Raw genomic sequence first — 17,998 nt, forward strand, 5'->3', positions numbered from 1 at the left:
AAGTTGATGGGTACAAAACAGTGTATTATTGTTTTTTAATTGGCACTTTCCTGATTGGTATTGAAATGGAATTCTTTTCATATATTTATTGGCAATTAATATTGCCAGTTCAAGTGTTTTGCCCCTTTCTTCTAGTGAGTTGTTCATCCTTTTCTTATTAATTTTAGGGTGACTGCAGATGATAATCTCTGTAGATGTCTTCCTGAATTTATTTTTCTATATATCATGTCTTTTGATGTATAGGAATTTTTCATATGTTTAAAGGTTTATGAGTCCATTTTCACACTACTATAAAGAAACTACTGGAGACTGGGTAATTTATAAAGAAAACGTTTTTCTTTTATCTATTTTTATTTATTTATTTTAGAGACAGGACTCAGGAAACTTACAATCATGGCTGAAGGTGAAAGAGAAGCAAGGCATGACTTACATGGCAGCAGCAGAGAGAGAAAGTAATACGGGGGGTAAGTATCAAACATTTTTAAACCACTAGATCTCCTGAGAACTCACTCACTATCATAAGAACAGCATGGGGGAAACCGCCCCCATGATCCAATCACCTACCACCAGATCCCTCTCTCAACACATAGGGATTACAATTCAAGATGAGATTTGGGTGGGGACACAGAGCCAAACCATATCAAAAGGAAATTTTTATTTCTTTTTCTGTGAATTGTCTATTGATATCCTTTGCCTATTTGCAAAGGATATCTATTCTTCTATTGGAGCTTTTTGTCTCTTCCTCAACTTTTTTTTTTTTTTAATTGTAAGAGCTATTAACTATTTTTATTTTTTCTTTTCTTTTCTTCCTTCCTTTCCTTTCTTTTCTTTCTTCCTTCCTCTCTCTTTCTCTGCTCTCTCTCTCTCCCTCCGTCTCTCGGTTTCACTCTGTTGCCCATGCTGGAGTGCAGTGGTGTGATCATAGCTCACTGTAGCCTTGAACTCTTGAGCTCAAGCAATCCTCGTCTCAGCCTCCCAGGTAACTAGGACTGCAGACATCATGCCCAGCTCATTATTTTTTCTTTGGCAGAGGTGGGGGTCTCACTATGTTGCTTAGATTAGTCTCAAACTCCTGGGTTCAAGTGATGCTCCCACCTTGGCCTCCCAAAGTGCTGCGATTACAGGCTAGCGCCACCACACTTGACCTCTTCTTGTATTTTTGTAATCTTACTTTTTACATTTAAATCTTACATCCTTTGAGAATTTATCTTAGTGTGATCCACCCTTATCTGGGCTATTCAGTTTTTCCAACAGCATTTATTTAAAAGTCCATCTTTGTCTCACTGATTTCAGATGCCACTGAATTCTTGTGTGCGTTTGAGTCTATTTCTGGACTTTCCATTTTACTCCATTGATTTTTCTATTTATGTAACATTACTACACTATTTTAATGATCAGATCTTTATAATATAATTTAATATGTGATAAGGTTAGTTGATCCTTATTGCCCTTCTTTTTAAAAGTTTTCCTAACCACTCCTTATTTATAACTTTTCTATATGAACTTGCTATCAGTTTGGCTACGTCTTTTACAAAATTCTTTTGGAATTTTATTGAGATTTTGTTGAATTTATGAATTAAGTTAGATGGAATTAAGATCTTAATGATGTGTTTTCCCATCTAAAAACATGGAATGACATTTCATTTATTCAAATCTACTTTTAGGTCCTTTAAAAGTGCTTATGATTTTGTAAATATAAATTATGGATTTTAAAAAAGTTATGTTTCAAGTTATTTTAGGAATAACTGTTTATTCCTAATTGTTTTTATCTTTTTTTGTTGCTGTTTTGCATTAGGTCTTTTCTTCTATTTTATCCTCTATCAGGTTATTGTTTGTAAAAATGGACTATTGATACATATATATTAATTTGATACCCTGCTACTTCACTGAATTTCCTAATTGTTTTTAGTTTATGGGAAATTCTGAGTTTTCAGTTATACAATATACCGTCTACAAATAGTGATAGTTTTACTTTCTCTATTAAAATATTTCTGCGTATAGACTCTTCTTTGCTTGGGAAAGCAACAAAATAAAAAATACTTCTATGTGTAATTCTTTTTTCATTTTTATCACATTGGCTAATATTTCAAGTATAATATTAAATAGCAGTGATGACAAAACTCATCCTTACCTTTTTCCTGAGTTAAGTGAAAATAATGCCAATGTTTTGCCTTTTACTATGATGCTGATTTTTTGTAATATATATGGACACATACAAATATATACATACATATGTTTACATATGTATATATACATACAAGTTTATAAATATAAATACCTATATGTATGTATATGTATATATGTTTATATATGGATATATGTGTATACATATTATATATATCTGTGCATATATATGCTGAGATGTTTGTATATGTATGTATTTTATTGATATATAATACAAAAATTCAGCTGAGTGATCTTAATAAGAATTGGTGTTGAATTTTTGACATCAGAAGATACTGATATGACATTTCTCCTGAAATCTTTTAATATAATTCATTATATTCATCAGTTTTCCAATATTCAGTCATCTTTGAATTTTTAGAATCTCTTTCTCAGTGCAGTTGTTTTTTTAACGGTGTTTTTGGATGGTAATTGTTAAACCTTAAGATTTGGCCAGGCACAGTGACTCATGCCTGTAATCCCAGCACTTTGGGAGGACAAGGTGGGTGGATCACGAGGTCAGGAGTTCAAGACCAGCCTAACCAACATAGTGAAACCCCGTCTCTACTAAAAATACAAAAATTAGCTATGCATGGTAGCGGGCACCTCTAGTCCTAGCTACTTGGGAGGCTGAGACAGGAGAATTGCTTGAACCTGGGAGGCTGAGGATGCAGTGAGCCAAGATTGCAGCGCTGCACTCCAGCCTGGGTGACACAGCAAGTCTCTGTCTCAAAAACAAAACAAAACAAAACCCTTAAGATTTATGCATTGACATTTATAAGTGATATTGGTCAGAACCAATTATCTAGGATGTTATTTACTTATTTACCTTTTCCTTAGATTTTCCAGGACTCTGTGGCTAATTTGGATTTAAACTCCAAGCCAGGATATGGGCACATTTGGTGAACAAATGTTATGAGTCCCTTCTCTCATGAGCACCTTTGAATGTGAGCTTTATGTACAGGTATGCAAGCCAACACTTTGTTTCCTATCTCACATATTTTTTAAGACTGAAGCCTTCTAGTTACTGAGCTCAATTCAGTATGTGAAAGAATGTTTGCTATAAACAACATGGCAACCAGGCCAAATGATCTGAAGGAGAGAGATAGCATTGGAGTTGGAAGTTGCAGTGTCTTTGACAACCTCATCTCAGAGATGATTATTTCTATCATATTGTATTGGCCACACAGATTAACTATGGTGTAATATGGGAGAGGATTACATGAAGTTTCTAACACCAGGAAGAGGTGATCATTGGAAGCCATTTTACATGCTGGCTGCCAGAATACATTCCCATTTTTAAGTTATTTTAATTCGAGTACATACTGACAGTTCATGATTGCAAAGACATGATGAAATGATATGATAGAACAGATATCTGAAGGTGTCAAGGGATAGTAAAGTGGAAAATAATTTAAATAGAAAGTTTTTACAGACAAACTTAGCTAGCCAATGGTGGATTTGTTTGTTTCACAATAATTTCATACCGGTGAGTTTGTTTTCTTATAATACAACTGACGTAGAATTTTTCTTCTCGGTCATTTTGCAAGCCAGGGACCCTGGCTGGCAATGCCCCACCCACGCCTCGCTCCACCACACTTGAGTGCCCCAGCTTGCCTGTGTTACAGCTTGTACCCACGTTCGGCAGTTCCTGAGCTCTTTATACTGTGCCCAAGAAGAATGAGGATATACTGGACATCGAAAGGTAAGGAGGGAGGAGAAGAATTTCATTGAGCAATGAAAACAACTCTCAGAAGAGAGGGGAGCTGGAGAGGGAATGAGAAGGGCAGGTTGTCTTGCCCAAAGTCAGGTTGTCTTTACCCTGTAGTCAGGTTATCTCCCCCTTTACTGACTGAGTCTGGGGTCTTTAAAGGCACAGGATGGGGAGTGCATGCTGATTGGTTTGTGAGTATGCGTAAAAGGTTAAAGCGAAGACACCACTCAAAAGTGGGCATGACGGTGTAGAAAACCAATTAGGAAATGGTTGGTATATGTAAAACAGGTGAACAGTGGGGTCCAGTCAGAGGAAAACACACCGAACAGGAAGACAAGTTCTCAATCTGGTCTGAGGATTTAACTTGTAGCTTGACTTTCAGGCTTTAAACTGTCTTTGGCTTGGAGATTGGTTTTCACTGGGAACCTGCCCCTATCTGCCTGTTTTCGCTGCTTCCTGTCACTATCACAACTACCAATATATCAATATAAAAGACATTGTGTAATTGCTGAATAAGTGGAGAGTTTGAAAATATATTAATCTAAATAGTTCTGACAAATGATTGTTCTATTTTCAAAAAATGAGACATTTCATCTAAACTTAGGGTTAATCAATCTCAGGATTATATTAGAGAAATAGATAAATTTTATTCTCTTTTTAGAACACCGTTAGAATTTAAACATATTATCCTATGTCAAGTACATTGTCAATAGAATAAGTACTGATTATCTATTGAAAGATAGTGTTAGTGATAGGTTGACTAATCTTATTAATGATGGTTACATATTCTAGATGGAGTATTTTCTTTATATTCTGCCTCATTTCCACTTCATTTTGGAGCATATAGCAGCTGCTATCTGCATCCTGAAAAAGTGAGAAGTAAATTTCCCAGATGACCCTTTAATAATGTAAGAAAATCAACTAAGGCCTTTCAAATAAATGATATTCATATCCTCAGTATTAACTCTGTTAATCCTAGGTAGGGTCTCTCTCAGAAGCCTATCACATTTAGAAAACTTTAGAGATTTCATCTACAAAGAAAATTGGAATACAACTTTAAATGCCCATTCTCTGGAACCTCCCTCTTTGAATAATATTAATTTTTGAAATACTGTCTAAGATTCACATATATATAGTAGTTAGGTGCTTTTGATGTCTGTTTACCAAGTTATGGTAGCCAAAGTATCCTTCTTCTATGAGTCCTCCTTAGAAAAACCTGAAAGCTACCCATCTACACTGTATTTGTGAGAATATAAAATTAATCAATTATTTAACATTATTGAGACAGTCTTCTAGATTCTGGAAAAGAAAATCTGTGCCTTATATTTAGAAAATTTACATGTGTGTTTACCCTGGTAATCTCATCTCTGGGAATCCTAAAGATATACTGAAAAAAATACAAAATGCCATACACACAAATACATACAAATATTATAGTATTTGTAACAATGAAAGGACAAACCCGAATGCCCATCAATAAGGCAAGGGTTGAATAAAATATGACACATTCATCCAGTGGATTACTTTGTAGATATAAAAAGGAATGAGGAGGATTTCCATATAATTTCATTTACAGTACCCTTTTTTTTTTTTTTTTGAGATGGAGTCTTGCTCTGTCACCAGGCTGGAGTGCAGCGGCGCTATCTCGGCTCACTGCAACCTCAGTCTCCTGGGTTCAAGCGATTCCCCTGCCTCAGCCTCCTGAGTAGCTGGGACTACAGGCATGTGCCACCACACCCAGATTTTATATATATATACACACACACACACACATACACACACACACACACACATTTTGTATTTTAGTAGAGATGGGTTTCACCGTGTTAGCCAAGATGGTCTCCATCTCCTGACCTTGTGACCCGCGCACCTTGGCCTCCCAAAGTGCTGGGATTACAGGTGTGAGCCACAGCGCTGGCCTATTTGCAATATCTTAATATGTATTGCTATGTTGAAAAAAGCAAGGTCAGTTTATAGCATTTGAAATATGCTATGTTTAGTGTAAGTATAGAAGCAGATATGAAAATCCAAATTATATCTTTGCTTGTATGTCCGGGAATAAACAATGGAAAGATAAGTCAGAAACTAATAAAAATTCTTACCTTTGGGGGAAAGAGGAGGAACATTGTGGCACAGTCAGACATGGAGGTGGGACTTTAGAGAATGTACTTTGTATTAAGGTTTGACTGTTTTACATAATTAAAAACCACATTAAATAAAAAAGGGAAAAAAATCTTAAAGAATTAAAATAATAAATAATGAAACAAATGAACTTAGTGGCATTAAAAAGTTGGTTACATAACCATGTTGACAAACTAATTATATCAAGTGATTTAAAAAATGGTATTTTATCTATCTCTAATGCGATGACAAAAAAAGAATTGCAAAATAACCTGTAAACTGCAAAGAGGAGTCTTACTGTTATATGTACTGTCATTTTGAAACTAAAATATATTGTAAGATAAAGTATTCAGTAATTATGTTAATGTTTTAGGAACCAAGGGTTTCCATACAAGAAGGAAACAAGTATAAAATATAAAATACCTTGTGATTTTATATTTGAATTTGAAATACCAGTTAGCATTCATGATTCTACCCTTTACCCACCCAAATAAAATATTTTACTAATTTCCCAGCTAGGTCTCTGAAAAGGCTTAGAAACAATGAAAATTTAGCAACATTCTAAAATTCCATTTTCCACTAAAAGAAATCAAGTCTCCTTAGAGAATGGCAATTCTAGATCTATAACAGAAAATGTTTAAGATTCACCTGGGATATCTTGTGCCAAAAAGCATGAAAGCTATCCAATACTAATGTGGTCAAATTAAATGTATATATTATCCACTTGAAGTTGGTCCTAGAAGTCTACCTGAGACAATTTGAGCATCAAAAAAGGTAAATGATCAGGCCAGGCACGGTGGCTCACACCTGTAATCCCAGCATTTTGGGAGGCCAAGACAAGCAGATCACTTGAGGTCAGGAGTTAGAGACCAGCCTGGCCAACATGGTAAAACCTTGTCTCTACTAGAAATATTTAAAAAATTAGCCAGGCATGGTGGCTCATGCCTGTAAGCCCAGCTATTCAGGAGGCTGAGGCAGGATACTCATTTGAACCTGTGAGACGGAAGTTGCAGTGAGCTGAGATGGTGCCACTGCACTCCAGCCTAGGTGACAGAGTGAGACTCCATCTCAAACAAAACAAAACAACCCTCCTCAAAACCAAACCAAAACAAAAAGATTAATGGCTATACTAGATCAAAACACAAATATGTAAGAATGTGTGAGTCCATTATGAGACAAAAAAAAAAACAAAAACACCAAAAAATAACAATACCAAACAAAACAAACTAACCCCAAGGTATTAAATAACTTGAAATTTGCTGGGGCACCAAGTCATTATGCTGCCAGCTAACAAAAGATCGGACATTTATTTTACTTGAACAATAGTTGATATGAGAAAGCTCTCTTCTTATTAATGAATTTAGATAATAAATGCAAAAGAAGTGATTAAATAAAATTGTTAATGAAGGTAATAATCTTCAATGGATAGATACTAAACCATCAGCTAAACTGTTGGTAGGAACTTCATCATGGAGAAATCAGGCTGATATCACCCTAACCTTCTGATTTATCTTAACATCACTAAAGGGGTGCCAACCCCTCATTTTGTGCCCCATCATGAGACACAACAGGAAGTAAAACAGAATTCTTGCCTATAAAAATGAACCTGAATCTAATTAGACTTCTGTATATAACAACAACCAGATTATAGAAAATATTAAGTGGTAAGCAATCTGTCAAATTTAGAATATGAGACATGCTAGAGGACAAATGTACTGGGTTTCCAACAAATCAATAGCATGGGAGGAATACAGAAGTAGGGGGAAGAGATTTAAGACATAAAAAACCAAATGCAGCATGTGGGTCTTGTTAGGATCCCAATTCAAATGAATTAAATGTAAAGAGACATTGTTGAGATAATCAGGCAATTTGAATTCAAAATACGAATAAATGACACAAAGGGTTATTGTTAATTTGATGTGATAATGGTATGATGATTTCAAATATTACAAAACAATGCTTTATCAGGAAGAGATATATACTGAAGATTTTATAGGTGAAATAACATGAAATCTTATGTCTAAGATTTGCTTGAAAATACCTCAAGGAAAAACTATTGTAGAGAGATAGAGGAGATGTGATTGGTAAAAATATTAAAATTTTTTGAACCTGAGTGATAATGGTAGTCCACTATAGTATTATTCCTATGGAGGTTCACTATAATATTCTTCCTATTTTTATAATAAATTTTTGTATAATAAATTTTTAAAACTTTGTATAATAAATTTTTAAAACTCTGCTCTCATGTAACTTACATTTTCATAGAAGATACAGATAACAAACGTCATAATAAAACATATAGTTCTTTCAACATAAGGAAACATAAATCAAACATGAAGGGGGTAGGAAATATAGGATAGTGATGTGCAATTTTGATAGGGTGGTCAGGAAAATTCTCATTGAGAAAATCACATTGAGTAAAGGCTTGAAGTGAGGTAGCAAACCATGCAAATATCTCTGAGAAGAGCATTTCAAACAGAATGAACAGTAAATGCAAAGTCCCTGAGGCAGGAGCATGAGTTGTTTAAGGAACAATGAGGAGGCCAATGTGATGGGAACATCTTGAGTGAGGGGTTGAATAGTAGCAGTTGAGGTCAGAGAAGAAAAAGTGGAGAGGAGATACAAATCACATAGTACCTTCTAGGTCATAGTGGGGTAGATTTGCAAATTCCTCTCCATCAAGTAAAATTGTAGATTTTACTGGTAGATGTGATATATTTCTTCTGTGGTTTTAAGTACCCACTACATTACTGCATAAACCATGGGTATATGTGCTTTGACTGAAGAAGCACAAACGTAGCCTATTCCTTTAATGTTAGCAAATAATGGCATAAGAAATTACCTTGACAAGATATATTAAAGAGAGGAATGCATAGAGAGTTCTCTTAAAGATGTGTATAATGTGATTAGAACAAAATGAACCCTAAACCCAGTAGAGAAGAAAATCTAGCAGAAAGGAAATTAAATAGCTTCTCACTACTCCAGATGGGGTACTAGGCAGACTGATAGTGTAGAAGGAGGAGGATCCCTGTGCAGGAAGCCTGGAGGCCCCCAGAGGAAATGGTTCTGCCTCATCCTGTCAGGGGAAGAAAAGCAATTCTGCCCAAGGGTCTCAGGTCTCAGGTTTCATTAGGCGTGGCCCCAATGCATGTCTTGTCAATTGCTTTGAAGAGAGAGTCACAGGCTCTTTTTATACAGGGTTGCTTGGGTCACTCGGGGCTCTTTTGGCAAAGGGATAGGTGTTGAGAAACTGGGCTGCCATGCACAAAGAACTCACTATTCCACTTAAGTTATGTTGCTGGATGTCATCATCCTCTTACATTTCACGTATAACATTTACAACTAATTCTAAGTGTATTTTTGAGCCATGTAACTCTACAAAGTGTCCAGGTAGGGTTCCCCCCACCGAAAAAAAAACTTTCAGGGGAATACTAACAATACAGGACACTACAAAATATTTTTTTAGCATTTGAATTTTTCCTGGTTTTGCCAATGTCATAGAAATATCTCTGAGATTATAAATTTAGTTTTTAAAAAATTATTGTTATTTTTTACTTTTTTACCACAGAAATATGAAATGATTTTGGCTATATGGTGATGTAATGAACTATTCCATGATTTCCTGAACTGCTCTCTGGAGTGAGAAGGGATCTTGAGCATCTGGCTTAGGCTGGAATTCTAGGATTAAGGTCAGATACGAGAATGAAGGCCCACAAGGTGTGTTGGAAAGAAGAACCAGAAAAAAGTTTTAGGAACTAAAACTCAAACCCAAAGTAGGAACTTAAGGAGAATAAAACTTAATAAAAAATTGGAGGTTTGGCCAGGCACGGTGGCTCACGCCTATAATCTCAGCACTTTGGAGGCCAGTGCAGACAGATCACCTGAGGTTAAGAGTTCGAGACCAGCCTAGCAAATACGGTGAAACCCCATCTCTACTAAAAATACAAAAAAATTACCAGGCGTGGTAGCACATTCCTGTAATCCCAGCTACTTGCGAGACTGAGGCAGGAGAATTGCTTGAACTCAGGAGATGGAGGTTGCAGCGGGCTGAGATCAGGCCAATGCACTCCATCCTAGGCTACAGAGCGAGACTCCATCTCAAAACAAAACAAAAAAATGTAAGAGGTTTGTGATTGGGGTCAAATATAAAGTATGTTAGGAAGAATAAAAATGAAATGGTACCTGGAGATATTGTCTGAGTCATCATTACACAAAAGGAAGCTAACTTAGTGCTCCTGGCTTCTTGCCATGAGCTAGTCAGAGACTCTGATGAGGCCTATATTTTTAACCACAGTATAGACTGCTGGTCATCAACAGGGTAACTATAATGCCCTTGGAATGATCTGAAAGAGCCCAAAGTACCACATTGGTGATACTACAGTGCCTTTGTTTTTCCTCCAGTTATTTGATCCAGACTCAAGATAGATTATCTGCCTGATTTGATTTACATGTTTGTCTTCCCGTGAAATTGTTAAGTATTCAGTGTCAGGGATCGTGTCTTATTCACATTTATTAATGACTATTTATTGATGGAAAAAGAGAATTATTCTGGCCAAAGACAAAAGAATTTACTTGAACTCACATGCCACAAACTTAAATAAACCAGATTACCCACCTATTTATACAGCGTCAGGTAACACTCAACTGCACAAGTTTACAGATATGAAGTTGGCCGCAAAGTCTCAATGTATAGCTTTTGAATTTTGCAGAGACAAGAAAATCAATTTTGTTATGCATTCTCTCAGCAATAGCAATGGTAGCCCTATTCTCTTCCTGATTCCTCATCTGAATGTGTGTTATGACAGTGTAGAGGTGGAAGGCTAGAAGCAGCTGTTCACATGGTGTAATAAGATAAATTCCTAAAGACTGTCTGTCCAAAATTATTTTCACTCTTTTCCATGGATTTATGCTTGCAAATTTTATATTTTTAATACTAAAAGTGGTGCTAATTGAATAAAGAATAAAAATATAAAGTGATTTAGCTACAAACTGATAATTAACTTGGCTACTACCCTTCCTACCTTACTACTTCCTATGGTTTGCTTTCTAAGCTACACATCCAAACAGGAAAGACAAGCTTCCTAGATCGAAGAGGTTTCCCTAGAAATGGGGGGATCTGGGTTTCCTTACTAAAAACCGCAAACAAACTCTTCTTAAGATCCATTTCGGGGTATAACATAATTAAATTCCTAAAGGTGAAGAATTGATCAATAGGGCAGATCTGGACTTAGTGACATCTCGAGGGAGTAGTGGGCTAACATAAAAATGCTGAATGCCTTTAGAGTGAAGAGAAAACAGGCAGGTATGTTTTCTTCCAATTCTCTATTTTGGAAATTGCAGGTTCTATTTTCTTCTATTAAATAATGAATTCTGGGTTTTGGAGGCAAATGATCGTATCCAAATTTCAATCCATAAAATTTATCATGTAATCAAGTATTTTCTGCATTTGACTAAAAGGTACAAGCCATATATATATAATTATTTATTATTATTTTTTGAGACAGTCTTGCTCTGTCACCCAGGCTGCAGTGCAGTGGCATGATCTCAGCTCACCGCAACTTCTGTCTCCTGAGTTCAAGTGATTCTCCTGTCTCAGCCTCCCTTGTAGCTGGGATTACAGGCACGTGCCACCACTCCTGGCTAATTTTTGTATTTTTAGCAGAGACCAGGTTTCACCATGGTGGCCAGGCAAGTCTTGAACTCTTGACCTCAAGTGATCTGCCTGCCTCGGCCTTCCAAAGTGCTGGGATTACAAGCATGAGCCACTGCGCCCGACCAAAAGAATATATATTTTTAAATTTCAGCAACATACAAAAATCTCAGTAGAGATGCTGTTATATATGTTTAGGTAAGCAACGAAATTCAAAGCTTTTGTATTTCATTCATCCAAGACATTAACAAGAAATGATCTAAAGAGCCTAGTGACATAAATGGAAATTCTAGGAGAAAAGAGAAGATGTATCTTCAGATTTTCAATTATAGAGTGAACATCTATGTAAACCCCAACCACGAAAGAATACAAACAAAGCCTTGGCAATTAAATTGCTATGACTTACATCTCAAAAGGGATATGAACTATATGTTTCTCTTTTCTATTAATTGCTTTTCAATTACTAGAAAAACAATATTCCATTGAACATCTCTCAGCATTATTCTGAGTAGTTCTCTAAAATATTTTTATGTTTAATTAAGGGTTTGTTTTCATATTACCCTTAACACTATTCATCGGTCTAAAGACACACAGAATGGGGACCAGAACGTATTAATCCATATGCAGGAAAATAGAACATGTTAGTTGAGCCTACTTGTGGGATAAGTTAATTTAAAAACTAAGTAGCTTTGGAACATACTACAAATAAAACAAATGAAAAATATAGTATTTCAGCAAAGACCTAGATGTACCATACTCAGAAAATGCAGTAAATGAGCACTAGATATGTATTTAAAAAATATAATCTAGGAGTTAATTATCCACTTTTCAAAGTGAGTCTTTATTTTAATAAAATATTTTAATGAATATATTTCACTCATATATTCATTTATATATATTTAAAATATTATTTGTTTTACAAATAGTTTACTTACTACTATCTTTAAAGGATGTTAACAGTTGCTCAACGTAAGATATTCTTGTATTGAGCCAGGGAATAGACTTGTGAAAAGTTTTTGAATGGCTGTGGAAACAGTTTAATCCTACATGGGTCTATTTTTTTAAACTTTCAATGGGGGTGATAATGCCAATTTTTTTTTAAAGCTTTAAAGCCTGTCAGAAGTCCATTTTTCTAAATATGTCATATGCAATAATTATGAGCTTCTTTTATGATAAAAAACTGCAGGTCAATTTTAAGAATAAAATAATAAGTCACACTATTAAGTAGTGACAATGGACATTATACTTCTCACTACCATTCTGTGTCTTATTTTAAATTTCTTTTTGGTACTGTTTGCTACCCTTACATCTGCTTTTTTGGTCTCTACTATACCTTTATCTTTGCCCTGTGTTTTTTATTTCCTTCTCTTCTTTTATTTCTGGCTTCTACACCTTATGTCTATACCCAGTGACATTTCCAACATTGCCTGGTTTGCTGTTAGTATATATTATTGTATTCAAGTTTTAGTAAATTAATATATTTGTATATATTAGAGTATAGCAATATGGCCAATGGAGCTGCCAGGCCATCCAACTCAGTAGGTACATCAAAAGGCTTTCTAGGAGGACTTTATCTATGAAACATGCAGCCACATCCATATTTTAACTTGCTTATATTTATTTGCCCTAAGAGAGATTTCTCAGAGCTTGACTTTATTTCCAGAGATTCAATCTAACCACCAATTTCTAATTCTGAAAATTAAGCCCTTCCAATATTTCTTGGCAAGAGGGTGAATAATTACCAATAAATCTGATAAGGTGGATAAAATAGCTCATGTGACTTCTAGTTACCGTTAACATGCTTGAAAGTACAGCACACATACATACACTAGCAAACAAAAGCACTGTGAAAAAGTACTTAAACTTGAACAGAATTTCCAAATAATGGGAAAATACAGTGCCCTAGAGTAAATGGGTCCTAAAATAGCCCTAGTTTTTTCCCCCTCAAAATAAGCTATATCACTACTCAGCAGACAAAGCCATTGTTCATTTTTTTCTTGTCAGCTGTGTTACTATCTATGTCATTTGAGTCAAAGAATGAAGCATATGTAAATGAAAAAGTATAAGGAATATCACCAAATTAGTGAGTGGGAGTAGTAAAAAAAAAGAAAAAAATATATGTATGACTGTCATAGATTTGCAGATTTGGTTTCCAGATTCCAGCAGTGTCTGCCACTTGTGATGTTACTACAGAAATAACATCATATTTTTATATTGAGGCCATTTTTTAAAAGACTGAACATGTATAGGCTAGGCCCAGTGGCTCACGCCTGTAATCTCAGCACTTTGGGAGGCCAAGGCGGGTGGATCATGAGATCAGGAGTTCAAGACCAGCCTGGCCAAGATGGTGAAACCCCATCTCTACTAAAAATAGAAAAATTAGCTGGGCATGGTGGCAGGTCCCTGTAACCCCAGCTGCTCGGGAGGCTGAGGCAGAGAACTGCTTGAACCCCGGAGGTGGAGCTTGCAGTGAACTGAGATCATGCCACTGCACTCCAGCCTGGGCGACAGAGCGACACTCCATCTCAAAAAAAAAAGAAAGAAAATGTAGCTAATGCCATCATCCCACAGGTACTACATGAATCAAGTCTTTTAGTAGCTATTTATTAAGCCACTTTCAGATTTATTTGAATTACATAAAAAGTAGATGCCATATATTAATAAGTTATATCACTAATTTATAAATCAATAGAACCAAATATGGCAGTAAAACAATAAATTTAGTTTAGTGTTTTTGTTTGTTTGTTTGTTTGTTTTTTTGAGACGGAGTCTCGCTCTGTCGCCAGCCTGGAGTGCAGTGGCATGATCTCGGCTCATTGCAACCTCCGCCACCTGGGTTCAAACAATTCTCCTGCCTCAGCCTCCCAAGTAGCTGGTATTACAGGTGTGCACTACCACGTCCAGCTAATTCTTTTTTAAAAAAGTTTTATTTTTAGTAGAGATGGGGTTTCACCATGTTGGCCAGGATGGTCTCGATCTCTTGACTTCGTGATCCACCTGCCTCGGCCTCCCAAAGTGCTGGGATTACAGGCGTGAGCCACTGTGCCCGGCCAAATTTAGTTTTTAAAAACCTAATTGAGAACATAGGGCAAATATTGTGTAGCTATACTTTCTTTTACTTAAAGGAATCAATGTTTCTGATTCTTCTGTGGCTGTCTTGATTGTCAATTACCTAAGATCCCAGAGCATCAGTTCCCTCTCACTCTGATTTCTTTTCTACTCAGTTAGGGTTACACTATCTTAACTGGGGTGCAAATGTTTAAAAAGACTGTGGATAACCTCACATTGTTCACACTGTGCCTGGAATTGCTGTTTTCTATTCATTATCTAAACCAGAACATTGGGGAGCTATAGTATATACCTGTGGATTTACTTTCAGTTTGGGAAAGCAAACACTCTTGTCAGCGAAGGAGCTGCATCCTCAATACGAGAACTTGAAAATTATTCCCCTTTGGAGAGCTCAAAAGAAAGGAACTTAGTCCAATTACTTCTGTTTACCCAGAAGACAGCTGAAGTAATCAAAGTCACAAAACTAGTTAGAAACCTGAGTAAAACCAAAGCCCTATGCTCCTAGTTCCAGCTCAGTGCCTTGCCCCTTCTTCCACTGTAACCCATTTACTTGAATATATGAGATATTTACTATACTTGGTGTATAGATATGTATGCCATTTTAGGGGTTTTCAGACAAAATTAAATTCACACTCAATTGTTTTTTGCTATCATAAATGCAATAGCAGTTGAACTTACAGCTGAAGGAACACTTGACAATCTTCTCTTATTCCTCTTTTTTTATGTGTAAAGGGAAGGAAAAGATTCCATTAGATGATCTCTATTGTTTCTTCTAGTTTTAATATCCTCTGAATCCATGAATCATCCTAGTACACATTAGTATGCAGCAAATGGCAAAAGGGATGTCTTTGTAAATTTAAGATGTTGATATAAATTCCTGTAGTGCACGTTTACTACTGAAAGCATAGAATAAGAATAACCACCACACCTTAAATGAGTATTTATTCTCCCTTTACTGTTGCCACATTGCATACACTCCTGCCCCCACCACTTCTCCCCTCCATTCCCTATCAATCTGTGTAACGTGCTCAGTCTGTAAATGCAAGGTAGTAGAATCAAAAGAGCACAGGCTTTGGCATAAGACAGACATGGGATTTGAATCCAGGCTGTGCAACTTTCAACCACATACTTAATCTTCCTGAGTCTCAGTTTCTTCCACTGTAATAGGGGTATACTAATATAAACCTGAGAAGATGGTTAGTAGGATCAGTGACCACATAGGATGCCCAAACAATGTTGTGATGATAATAATAAATGATCACATTATTATTATTATTATTACATAACAAATGTTCTTCAAAATTTGCAGTGAGGAGAGGTTAACAGGTTATGTGTTCCTCAAAATTAACTGGAGGAGGTCCCACTTCACTGCCCCCCGGCCTCCTCAACACTCCATTTGTAAAATTGTCACTTTCTTTTTGTTTTTATAATACTCTGATATGCCTAACTGCAGAGGACAAATTTAGTCCACTGTTATTAAAAAAAAAAAAAAAATTCATTTAGAATGCAGTTCTACTTTGGTAGACTTTAACATTACTGCCAGCAAGTCCCATTACAATGGTGTCTGCTTGAATATCTGAAACATCTTAAGATTTAAAAATTATTGTTCTGTGTTACAAATATAATAGCTTACATTGTAAATGGGTTCTCACCAGTTTTAGATGAAAGTATGATGGGACAAAATGTTGGATTTAGTTAATTATCTGTAATTGTGGTTTAAAATGAAGGCCTAATATTGAGATGTACCAAGTAGGAAGAAGAAAAGGGATTCAATAGAAAATAAATTATGAAAGAAAAGTAAATCTCAAACAATGACCAGTATGCATCGTAATCCTAAGTTAAAAGTAGGTAGAGTGAAGGGAAGTAATATAAAAATGGTGAACTATCTGGGAGTAAAAATGTCTTCTAGAAAAATATATATTAATTCATTTTTCATGGCTCCTGTTTTGTAAGATTAAGGTGACTGCATGAATATAATCTTTAAAAAATTATTTTACTAGCTATGGAAAGTAACTTATGGGCCAGGCACGGTAGCTCACGCCTGTAATCCCAGCACTTTGGGAGGCCGAGGCGGGCAGATCACGAGGTCAGGAGATCGAGACCATCCTGGTTAACACGGTGAACCCTCATCTCTACTAAAACTACAAAAAATTAGTCGGGAGTGGTGGCGGGCGCCTGTAGTCCCAGCTACTCGGGAGACTGAGGCAGGAGAGTGGCGTGAACCCGGGAGGCGGAGCTTGGCAGTGAGTCGAGATGGCACCACTGCATTCCAGCCTGGGTGACAGAGCGAGACTCCGTCTCAAAAAAAGAAAAAAAAAAGAAAGTAACTTATGTTCATAGTAAAAATTTCAGAACATATGAGAACTAAAGAGAAAAATAAAGATTGGTCCCAAGATAACTTTTTGTATCTTTCATCAGTTCTTTTTTCATGCATCATGCATATATGATATCATTTGTTTTATAAAATTTGGACATTAGTATATAAACAGTTTAAAAACTTACTATGGAAAATATTTTTCAACTTACAAGAAAGTAGAAAAACTGTATAATGAAATCCTCATATGCCTACCAACAATTATTAGTCTTTGGCCATCTTGTTTTATCTATACCTTCTTCTAATCCTGCAACCCTAAATTATTTTAAACAAATCTATATGATCTATTATTTTCATCCATAAATATTTTAATATGTGACTCTAAAAGATAAGAACTCCTTTACAAAACAAACAAAAATATGAATATCAAACTTTAACAAATTAACCACGATTCCTTCATATTATTGAATAGCCACACTATGTTTTATTTTGAAAAATCTGGCTTCTGTTTGACAATATCATGACCATCTTTCATTTGCAGTGTAAAAGTCTATTGACCACAACACTGAAGTAATTTGCATCGCCAAAAAAGTGAGTGCTAACTTTCCTACATTTTTTCTCAGGCTGGATTTTAATCATTCTTTTAATCATTGTCAATTTGATAGGTTAAAAATAAAAACCTTTTTTCATGTTTGTTGTCCAGTTATATTTTTTTGTTGATTGCTTTTTTATGCCTTTTACTTCTATTGAAGTGTTTATTTTTTCTTACTGATTTGTAATGGTTCTTTACAAACCTGTGTATTTCTTCAAATTGTTCACACTCTGGCTAGTCTTGGTATAATTTTACATTATGTCTTCTATTCATTTACTAAGCCAGAACACTGGAAAGAAACAGTTTATATTTGTGGATTTATTTGTATTTTGGGGAAACATTATTTTCCCAATTGCCTTCCAAGCCTAGTCACAA

The 17,998-nt window shown here is 35.6% G+C and overlaps 1 long non-coding RNA gene across 1 annotated transcript; it reads left to right on the forward strand.

Moving 5' to 3' along the window:
- Positions 1–373: 373 nt before the first annotated feature.
- On the forward strand, positions 374–17,617 carry LOC139363599 (uncharacterized). Its single transcript, XR_011624268.1, has 4 exons — positions 374–464; positions 3,004–3,127; positions 3,714–3,868; positions 17,573–17,617. It is a non-coding gene; the product is annotated as an uncharacterized lncRNA (long non-coding RNA).
- The last annotated feature ends 381 nt before the right edge of the window (positions 17,618–17,998 follow it).

Source organism: Macaca nemestrina, chromosome 6 (genome assembly GCF_043159975.1).
Source record: "Macaca nemestrina isolate mMacNem1 chromosome 6, mMacNem.hap1, whole genome shotgun sequence".
Taxonomy (NCBI): Eukaryota; Metazoa; Chordata; class Mammalia; order Primates; family Cercopithecidae; genus Macaca; species Macaca nemestrina.